Genomic DNA, 10,833 nt, shown 5'->3' with positions numbered 1-10,833 from the left:
TTCTGGTTGGTGGCGCCGGATGTCCGGGCTCCTGCCGGATGTCCGGCCGCTGTAGCTCCGCGGCGACTCCACTTGAGGCACTTCTTGATCCGCTTCCGTGTGGACTTGGCGTATGCCTCGAGCATCTCCATGATCGTCTCCTTGGTTTCTAAGCACATGTAGCGTCTTTGCATTAGGTAGCAACCATGTCTCGTACGAGTGGAAAGGGGAAGCATGTAGGAACGGGTTCACCTTAAGTCCAATGGCGTATGCTCGAGTGTACATGGGGATGATCGTAGGATGCTCCGCATCATCTCCCCTCCCTTGGGAAAGATCCGACCTCGGATCGAAATCCTCATCACCATGGAAACGGTTGTCGTGGACGGACTTGTAATTGGACGGAGTGGAAGTCATGGTGCAATCCAAGTACTCCAAGGTGTCTCCGGAGTGGTATACATGCAAAGAGAGCAAACACAAAGGACACTCGGAAATACAATGGTTAGCGCACACAAAGTGTCCATCATGTAAGAATGAGTCTGTGCAGCAAGATTGTTCATGACAAAACACATGAAGCTTATCAAGATGATAGAGAATGATATACAAAGCGTTCATGAGAGAAAAATCATACATTGTGCACACAAATGTGTTGTGAATATGATGAATGCAACCACGGTGCAAAGTGATGTCATAGTGAGACGGTTTATCAATAGCATGAATATGGCAATGGATGCTCAATATGATTATGCTATCATGCAATTGATGGTAGGCAGTGTGATCATTATGTATGAATATGCCATCAAGAAAGATCACAACAAATTTGCTAAGGAAATGCACAAGCTCATATATCATGGATGACATCGAAATACAAGATGCAACAAGGCAATCATAATGTGTGTCAATCCATGCATAGGGTGCAAACTTGTGGTGAGTATGATATTTCCATCGAGCATGACATGTATGAGCACAATCAACAAATATGAAGGTGGGGGTGCAATGTGTCAAAGGAGTGTTGATGTACCAATGCTCGATGTCGTGGCAGGAGTGGAGGTTCGAAGGTGCATCCGATAAGTCCGAGCTCTCCTCAATGTGAAGGTCCATAGAGTCGATTTCCAATGTCGGTCCTCCATCCAATAGATGTATCGTGTAGACAATAAGAAGGAAACAACAATGAAAGAATGACCCATCCAATATGCATATTTGAGGATGGCTCAAAGGGAAGGAGGTCACCTTTAGGAGTTTCTCAAGGATGATGGAGTTGCACATCTTGTATGCCTTCACATAACCAATATATCTCGTGATGGTACCTCCTTTTGAATCCTTCAAAATGAAAGAACATGACAAACACTCAGAAAAACAAATGAGTTTAGCGTAAATGCAAAACCTATCATTCGAGTGGTAAGATACCAAACAAGTGTATGCATCATGCTCATCATAAGAAAGGACAAGGGAGCATTTCATAGTATGGAGGCATATGATGCGAGAACAACCAAATACAATAGGCTCAATCAAACAAGCATGCATCACAAGTAAGGTGTCAAAGTCTCCTAGATCAATAAGCAAAGTATGGTTGCACTCACTACAAGTAGATATGAGAGAGTCAACTAATGGACACAAGAGACAATGGTCAAGATATATCATGTAAGAGGAATGAACATATATGTCATCAACCCAAGAAAGCAAGTAATAATGGAACATGGGTGATGCGACAAAGCAATCAATCATAGAGATCAAGTCAAGCAAGCTAGTAGTGCGAAGATGCAACGTACTAGAAGGAATCATGGCAAACATGTCATGGGTGCAAATAGTGTGCATGAATAATTCACATGACATAACACAAGCATGAAAGCAAGATATGAGCAATATATCATCAATGTATTGGCGAGAGGCCATATGTAAATAGCAATGGGACATCATGATTCTCCCAACACAACAATCAACAATAGCATGAGGCACAAGGAAAGCATGGTAATAGCAACAAGTATCTCCACCAAGCATGCAAATACACATAGAAGTAGCATAATGGTGAATCATATGTAAGTGCAAGCAAGGGTCACAATTGCATGTCAAAGGCATGGAAAGAGGTGTAACATGCAAAGTGAACACGATAGAATGGGCATAAGGTAACAAGTGATAAATAGCCCAAAGCCGTGTGAGAGCCAAGTAGAAGAGATGCGCGTAGTCCTTGCGCAAATGGAATGGTGGTAACGATAGTCCACGAGATCCCAAGTCATCGTTGCTCTCAAGAGCTCATTTCGTCAACTCTTGGGATTGAGAGGTTGATGAGTATACGTGAGTACCTACACAAAACAAAGACAAAGGAAAAATTGTGTGTGCGTGGTATATGTACACATCATCCATCATGATGCATACGTGCATGTGTTGGTTAGCAAAAAATAGCCAATGCTCAAATAAATGAGATGTGTGATATAGAAACATGTCATCCATCATGAGAGGTTTGTTATTATGTATAGCATAATGGAGACTCAAATTGTGTAATGCATCACTAGTGATATCTAGAGCATTGTTATGAATGGAATGCATATGGTGCAAACAATTATGGGAATCATGCAAAGTACGGAATGCATCAAGATCTCCTAATATGTATGAGGAGACTATGGGGGTCTCCTCATGATCATTTGTAGAAACATCACATGGAGAATATTGACAACATCCAAAACAATGCATATTTGGAACAATGTGATCATGGCATGGTATAGTAGATGAATTGCGCAAATCATGTAAAGGAAGCATAGCAATATCATCACATGAAAAACAAAAGCCAATGACCATCATCTCGTCATCTATGCCATAAGTGCAAATGGGATTTATTTTAATGGGGCATGCATAGTTACTATGTTGAGATCGAAATGATGCAATATGGGAGATCTCACTCATAGCATATGACATGTTCAATGGATTGTCAAACATGAAGTGACCAACACCTCGTTCGGATGTTGATATTGGGGCCTTCAAATTGATATTGGTATTGGGCAGCCCAAATGCCATTGTTCGGATGGTTAGGGTATTGACTAGCTGAACTGGGCCAAGATATTGGCTGGCTCCATTCACAGCCCACGTAGTTGTTGCCAAATTCAGAGCATAGGAGCTCGACTTTGCCTAATATTCGGGATCGAGCGCCTAAATTACCGCTTCGCCCGCGCTCGAGGGAAAATAAACAGGCAACCGAGCAAGAGAGGAGACGAACAGAGACACGACAGGGAGCTCCGGCGGCGTAGGTCAGACCTCTCCGCCCTCCTCCTCCTTCTCTCTTCTCTCCTCTCTCCGGCGGGTCCGCTCCTCCCCCCGTGTGCGCCCACCTCCATGCGCGTCCACCTGACCCATCTCGCGCGCTCGTCCCTCTGGTCGCCGCCTGCTTGACCCACTGTACACCCGCCTCCCATGGCAGATGGCACGACCGCTGCTTCCCCCCATGGCTGCTTCTTCCTGTAGCCCCGGTGCCACCGTCCCCTAGATCCCTCCCTAACCCTACAAAGAAGCCCTAATCCCCTCTAATCCTCGCCCACATGTGCTAGTATTCTGAGTTTTTTTCTTAACCTTTTGCAGCTCATAGTCGTGAGATGTTGATACAAATTTCGCTTTTGGTCCTTCCGTTTTGGTACTCGGCAGGCCAAGACGTGGAAGACAATGCATTAGTAGCTGATGCTGAAGTGTTTATTTAATTTGGCATATGAGCTAATGTACATGTTGGAAACCACTGTCGAAATTGATCCGAATGATTCTTCAGATTCCGCTGTGGAGTGCTTGAACTACACAGATCTGAATTTGATCTTTGTAGTATGGTGTATGTACGAGCTGATGTATGTACGAGCTCATTTATTCAGTCGGTGTTTGTCTGAACTATGAAAGCTCATGCGTTTCAGATCCAGAGCGCTAGTTCACATGGTAGTTGCTACTGTCCAGAGTGTTCTCTCAGGCAGAGGTATTCACAGCCAATTCATGTGTTTGCGTTTCAGAACAATCAAAAAATACTTGCTACTGCTCCTTACATATATATAGTTGGTACTGAAAACCAATGACAAAATGTATAGGTACCAGTGTACTGACACCATTTTCTTTATAAAGAAATTACATCAAAAGGCAATTCCAATGTAGACAATGACCATCCAAACAAGCTTCAAAATTTAGCCTCTCATGCGAATTCCAAATGTCAATATCGTGCACATCCAAACAACAGAATTCAAGTTCAATGTCAATATCAAAGTCTGGGAGATTTGATATTGGAGCCGATTCAATTCCATGGCCCTGAATATCAACATCCAAACGGAGCACAATAGAATTTTCACATGATATCCTATGGAGCATAGCATCACAACTAGGTAACTCAACATGCTCATCATCATATTGATCATAAATTGGTAAGTCATGACATGAGGAAGTCGCACTAGCATGAAGCATGGGAATAGGTGGATCAACACCATGCAAGCAATCATTGGTAAGATAGTCCACTAGTGGGACAAGAGAAGCACCATCACCTATGTTACCTTTGGAGCATCGTTCATGTGTTGTAGGTGAGGTGTCGAAGACCAAGTCGTGGTCGTCTTCATCTTGATGGAACCATGTGGGGGGTGCATCATCGTCCACCATGGCCATCATCGTCTCCATTGGAGGTATGTACTCGTCGAGGATAGGCATGTCATCATGTAGGAGACCTAGCACCAAATAAGAAAACACACTCGGAGTAGAGGTTAAGTCATTAGAAATCATAGTGGCCACACGTGCCGTGTCAACTACCTCACTCACTAAGTGGTGTGGCTCACTCACTCCTTCAAGGATGCGTTCACTCGTATGGTTGGTGGAGTCACTCAAATGGCTCTCAACCTCACATAGGATGTGTGGCATGCTCCCAAGTGTGGGGCTAGTGGTGGTCACACTCATCCTCTCATAGGAAATGCGCTCAATGTCACATATGGTGGAGTCACTCATATCACTCATGGTGGGGTGGCTCTCCTCACATGGCAATTGGGTCATCTCATGATATGTGGGTGTCGGAGAGATGTTGGTGCAAATGTCTCCATGCTCAACTCCTATCGCCGCCTTGGTTGAAGGGATAGTCCCATGCTCAACCTTCTTGTCGCCGTCTTGTTGTTGGAGGCCCATATGATGTGGCACCTCGTAGCTTGTCTCCATGACCGAAGGGAATTTCCCATGCTCGGCCATCTTCCTTGAGGGGCTTCCGAAGATGGAAGTGTCGCCCTCGCTCATAGGTGGTCGCCTTGTTGTTGAAGATGTCGATGTCCAAAGGCGAAGATGCCTTGATAGCACTTGGCGAAGATGCCAAAGTGGTTGGTGTAGCCGTAGCTCCGTTTTGGTGGTGCTCGTCTCGCGGTCTTCTGTTTTGCTCATGAAGCTTGGACTTGGCGTAAAGTAGAGCTTGTTGGGACTTGTGCATTTGCGCTTGTGGAGCATCTTCATGTTGATGGTGTCGTTGTCGAACTTGAGCTCGTAGTAGATGTCGTTCGTCGTCGTTGTGCACATGATGCTTGGAGGTGTCTTGCCCTTCATAACGATGTGGATCACGAGCGTGATGTTAGTCGCCATGGAGATGTGGACGAGGAAGAATTGCACTTGCATCGCGTGGGCGCTCCGAAGATGATCGACTTGCTCGCCGCCGCCGTGAGGATGATGAAGGGGAAGAAGACTTGTAGTCGGCCACCATGTCGCGTAGTTGATCCTTTAGCTCGCCCAACTTGGTGTCGATGTAGTCCCTTTTCCTTGCTTCGGAGTGGTGTATGTCGATGGCGAGGTTGTCGAGGCGCTCTTGCAAGGTAGATTGTGCGCCTTGCATTTCGTGTTGTAGTCCGAAGATGGACATTTTGGTGATGTAGTTGTTCACGCCGTCGGTGTTGTCAAAGACCGGAGATGAAATGCCTTGCCTATCCATCACAAGACTCGAGCAAATATGAGTGGGAGAAAGAGAAGAACGATACCAAATGTACCTTGACCGATGTTGAAGATGGATCATCACTCAATGTGTAACAAGGAAATAGCACAATTGGTACCAATTCTTGTCGGTTTCTCACACCTACACAAGTAAGGCTTATGGTGGAGCTCGGTGAGGATAGTGGCACAAAAAATTTGATGCAAAATGTTAGCAAGATTCAATAATGTTGAAAGAGATTCACAAATTCGCAAGTGAAACAAGTAGACCAACAGCAAAGAATGGCACACGGAAACACACACACGGATAGATAAATGGGGTCGTGCAACCAAGGAATGAGCACAAAAATGTGGAGTCCACGGAAAACGCTCATGTTGCACAACTCAAGAGAGACGCTAGCACGATTGCTCTATAGGAGGATACGACACTTGTGCACAACCTATGATGTGCAAAATGGATAAACTTCTATCCCAAGTATGCTATGTATGTATGGTTCCCGGTGTTTGATCCAAGATGATCGGATATGGCAATCTTATATGCAATGTGGTATGATGCTATGGCTATTGCTTACAAGCTCTTTGCTCTTTCTCTTTTGCTTAAAAGCTTTATTCTCTCTTTTTTTTGTATGGCCACTTTGCGAAATGCACAAACTGAGATAGCAATTGTGTATATGCGGGAACAATCTTGTGACACAAGGGATGATATGATACCAATATGATATGGTATGTATGCAATGGAAGGTATAGATCACTAATGTGCACAAGTAACGTCGCCGGCAATACTCAAATGGCTAGTCTCGATAGGCAAGTGACGCAAAATGGGCTAGGGGTTAACAATGCAATGTGCAAGGGATTATATACAATGGAGGGATATCATGATACCAAGATGATATGGAGGTTACCGTACGTGGAGATTATGAGTGGCGGTGATCTTGATGGAGATACCAAGATGATGGAGACTCGTCCCTAAGTAGCCAAAACACCTTAGGAAACGGAAAAACCGCGAACTCCAAATCTCAAATGTCAAATGTCAAATGGTGGTAGGGGAAATGCGGTGGTGGTTGCGGAAGCTCAATGGGATTGCGGAAATGTAATGATGGGTTTTGGAGTACACAATGCGGAAGTCGAGGGTAAGGTGGTGGATTATACACGGTGTCAGAGTTGGAAGCACGGTCCCTAAGTAGCCAAAATACCTTAGGAGACACAACTCTCAACACAAACAAAATTGGGTTAGGTTGGGTTGGCGGAAGTGTATGGTTGGCAAGCCTATGCGGAAGTTATGGTGGTGGTTGATGAAGAAGCAACCGTACCTAAGTAGCCGAAACACCTTAGGAGACTCGAATCACAACTCAAACAACCACTAATGCTAAGCGGGACAAAATGTGTTAGGTTGCAGAAGTCAGACGTGGTGTAGCAGATGATGTGGTGGAAGCCCAAGGTTGTCAAAATTTTATGGAGTCAAATGATGTTGGTGGTATTTTTGTGGGAAGGGGGGTGTCAAGAGCTTCAAAACGAGCTAAAGAACGTCAAAATCGGACTCCGGATGAATTAGTTGTGCACAAAACGGTGAAACGGGGAAGGCTGAAATCCCAGGGGCCGGACATCCGGGGCTCGGGCCGGATTTCCAGGATCTGATGTCCAGAACCTCGCGCGAAAATGCGCTCCAGGAGCCGGATGTCCGGGCCACGCGCCGGATATCCGGGGGGCCAGATGTCCGGGGCTACGGGACGGATGTCCGGGCTCCAAATCCGAGGATGAACTCGAGGAACTCAATTTTAGGGGCGGAAATTGATGATTTCGGGGGCAAAATTGCGGAGATTTCATGGATGGAAAGTGGGAAAACTTGGGGAAATGCTAGATCTACTCAAGACACAACGAATCCACGGATCAAAATCAACAAAACATCATCAAACCAACAAATCACAAAAAAAATTGGGGCTATTTTTGTGGGGCAATTTTCAAATTAGGAACAAAATCAACAAAACTAGGCTAGAAAACACAACGGGGAGGCTCCAAATTCGTGATAAACCTAAGCTCTGATCCAAGATGATGTAGGGTGGAACCCTAGATGGCCGATCTTTCATGAAAGGAGCGGATTCCTATGAATAATGCGATGAATACGAGGGAATTACGAGGGGAACATGAGAGAAATCACTCAACCAACAAGAATAGATCACACATGCGCTAGATCGATGAACACAAAGGTGAGATACAAGATCCAAATCCAACAAAGGACGATACAAAGGTAACCAGTTCTTCTCCGTGAGGAGGTCTTGATGGGGGGCACCCAAGAGGGGGTCTTGAATCCAAGGTGATCTTCTCCGAAAAGGGGCCGCAGTCTCTCTCAAGGAGGAGATCCGTAATGGATGAGCAAAGCTCTATCTCAACTATGAGCTAAACCAATGCTAACCCTAACTAGGAGGAGGAGGGGGTCTATATATAGTGTTAGCCCACGAAAGGGTAAGTGAGAGGGGGGATACATGGGCCCTTGGCCCGTTCACTGTGCGCAGACAGGCGCCGGATGTCCGGGCTGGGGCCGGATGTCCGGCGGCTCACGAGGAGCCGGATGTCCGGGCCTCGAGCCGGATGTCTGGGCTGGAGTGGCCGATTCTTCTGCTCTCTGGATAGCATCCGCCGGATTTCCGGGCAGGAGCCGGATGTCCGGGGGTCGGCTGGATGTCCGGCCGCTGTAGAGTCGCCTGGCTTCTGTCTCTCTTTGGTCTTCTTCTGGTTGGTGGCGCCGGATGTCCGGGCTCTTGCCGGATGTCCGGCCGCTGTAGCTCCGCGGTGACTCCACTTGAGGCACTTCTTGATCCGCTTCCGTGTGGACTTGGCGTATGCCTCGAGCATCTCCATGGTCGTCTCCTTGGTTTCTAAGCACATGTAGCGTCTTTGCATTAGGTAGCAACCATGTCTCATACGAGTGGAAAGGGGAAGCATGTAGGAACGGGTTCACCTTAGGTCCAATGGCATATGCTCGAGTGTACATGGGGATGATTGTAGGATGCTCCGCATCACAATAGCAACTGACGAGAGATTTGTCGAGTGCATCTTGATTGAATAACTGAAATAGTTCTAAATACTCAACGGACACAGCTAGCTTATGGAAGTAATGATCTTCCTCGACTTTCACCATGAGGGACTCTCGATTGGAAATCTTGGTAATGTTCATGTACCATTGATGCAATTCATACATTCTCGTTGGGAGGTTCTTGAGCTCGTCTGGCTTGACCAAAGGTTGTCCCCGGGCATATTTCCGTTTTATTTCCTCCTCTCTAAGCGGAGACATGGGCATATTTCCGTCTAACAGTGATCTTGAGCATTTCAGCCTGCATTATATGCTCCTCGGTTATTACCACATCGCCCAGCTAGGGAACGTTAACGGTTTGCCCACAATAATATTGGGCGCGCGTACTCTCATGTGTTGTTGGCACAACAAGCGGGGGGATCGATTGCGCCGCCTGTTCTCCCAGCTGGGGAACAGTTTTCCCGCATTTTTTGATAGCTACTTGTTGGCTCGAGCTCGAGCTCGCTTCCTTCTTTAGTCGTGCTTGATGTAGCTTCCTGAGTTGGTGCTCATAGTCTGAGTCAACAGGCTTGGGAGCTGGTTTTCTTGCCATATGAATAAAGTGGTCCATAACTTTCTCAGGCACTTTCTACCTTGGCGGCGGTACCGGTTTCGGTCCAAAATGGGCGTCCACTTGGGCCTGCACTATGGCTGTGTTTTGCTCCTCAGTCATGTCGTAAGGCCTCTGAGGAAGAGGGGCGAGGCTTGGACCATATTTATATCGCTTGTCTCCGCTTGTACTTCCTGTACTACCTTGACTCGTACCGCTACGCACCATAGCTGCGGCGTGTCTCTTCTGCGATTGCTGAGGTGGCGGAGACGGCTGACGTGGCTGAGTTGGAGCAGGAGGAGTGGCCTGACGCTGTGCTGGACTTGAAGAAGGAGGTGTGGCCTGACACGGTATCAGACTTGAAACAGGAGGAGTGGCCTGAAACTGTGCCGGACTTGAAGTAGGAGTCTGCTCATGCGTTCGTGGACTTGGAGGAGCGGGAGTCTGCTGACACGGTGGCGGACTTCGAGGAGGAGTCGGCTCACGCGTTCGTGGACTTAGAGGAGCGGGAGTCTGCTGACTCGGTGGCGGACTTCGAGGAGGAGTCGGCAAACGCGGTGTCGGTGGACTTCGAAAGACAATGCAATCCTTTCTCCATAGGATGATACGATGTATGGCCTCTCCCAGTGTGTGCTCGTCGTCACCTCCAGGAATGTCAAGCTGTAGCCCCAAATATGGTTCCACCACCTCATCAACCAAGACACGAGCATAGCCCGCTGGAATCGGGGTGCAATGGAAGGTTGCTTCGGGGGTAATTGTAAAAGCAACGGCGTCTGCCACCTTCATGGATATGTTCTTCATTTTGAAGTGTAGCTCACAGTTAGTGTTCTCTATGATGTCATCCATAGGGTATGTATCCAGCAGTGCATCGCCCGGGGTGGAACCAACGCTGCTTCTCGGCATGGATGGGACGGTTCTATCCAATGCTGGACGATCATCCGCTTGCTGCTGCCGCTGCTGAGACCCCATTTCCTGGCTAAGTGAGTCGAGTGCTGCTGCTGCTGGAATTTGAGTGCCAAGTCTGCGTGCCTTGGTTCTAGGCCTTTAAGGCGTTCTGCGTCCTGCTTCCTCTCCTCCTCCTCCAGCTTCCTCTTCTTCTCCTCCATCTTCTTTCTTTCACGGGACCTGTAGTCATCGTTCCATTCCGAAAAGCCCTCATACCAGGGAATAACGCCCTTGCCTCGTGTTCTTCCCGGGTGTTCAGGATTCCCCAGGGCGCGCGTAAGCTCGTCGTTCTCTCTGTTGGGTGTGAACACCCCCTTTCGAGCATCTTCTATTGCGTCAAGTAACTTTTGTTCGGCTCCTTTTAGACTTGCCTTCTTCGAAACCAGGCCTGTCT

This window comes from Aegilops tauschii, chromosome 3 (assembly GCF_002575655.3).
Source record: "Aegilops tauschii subsp. strangulata cultivar AL8/78 chromosome 3, Aet v6.0, whole genome shotgun sequence".
In the NCBI taxonomy this organism is placed as follows: Eukaryota; Viridiplantae; Streptophyta; class Magnoliopsida; order Poales; family Poaceae; genus Aegilops; species Aegilops tauschii.
Note: the sequence above shows the minus strand (reverse complement) of the source record.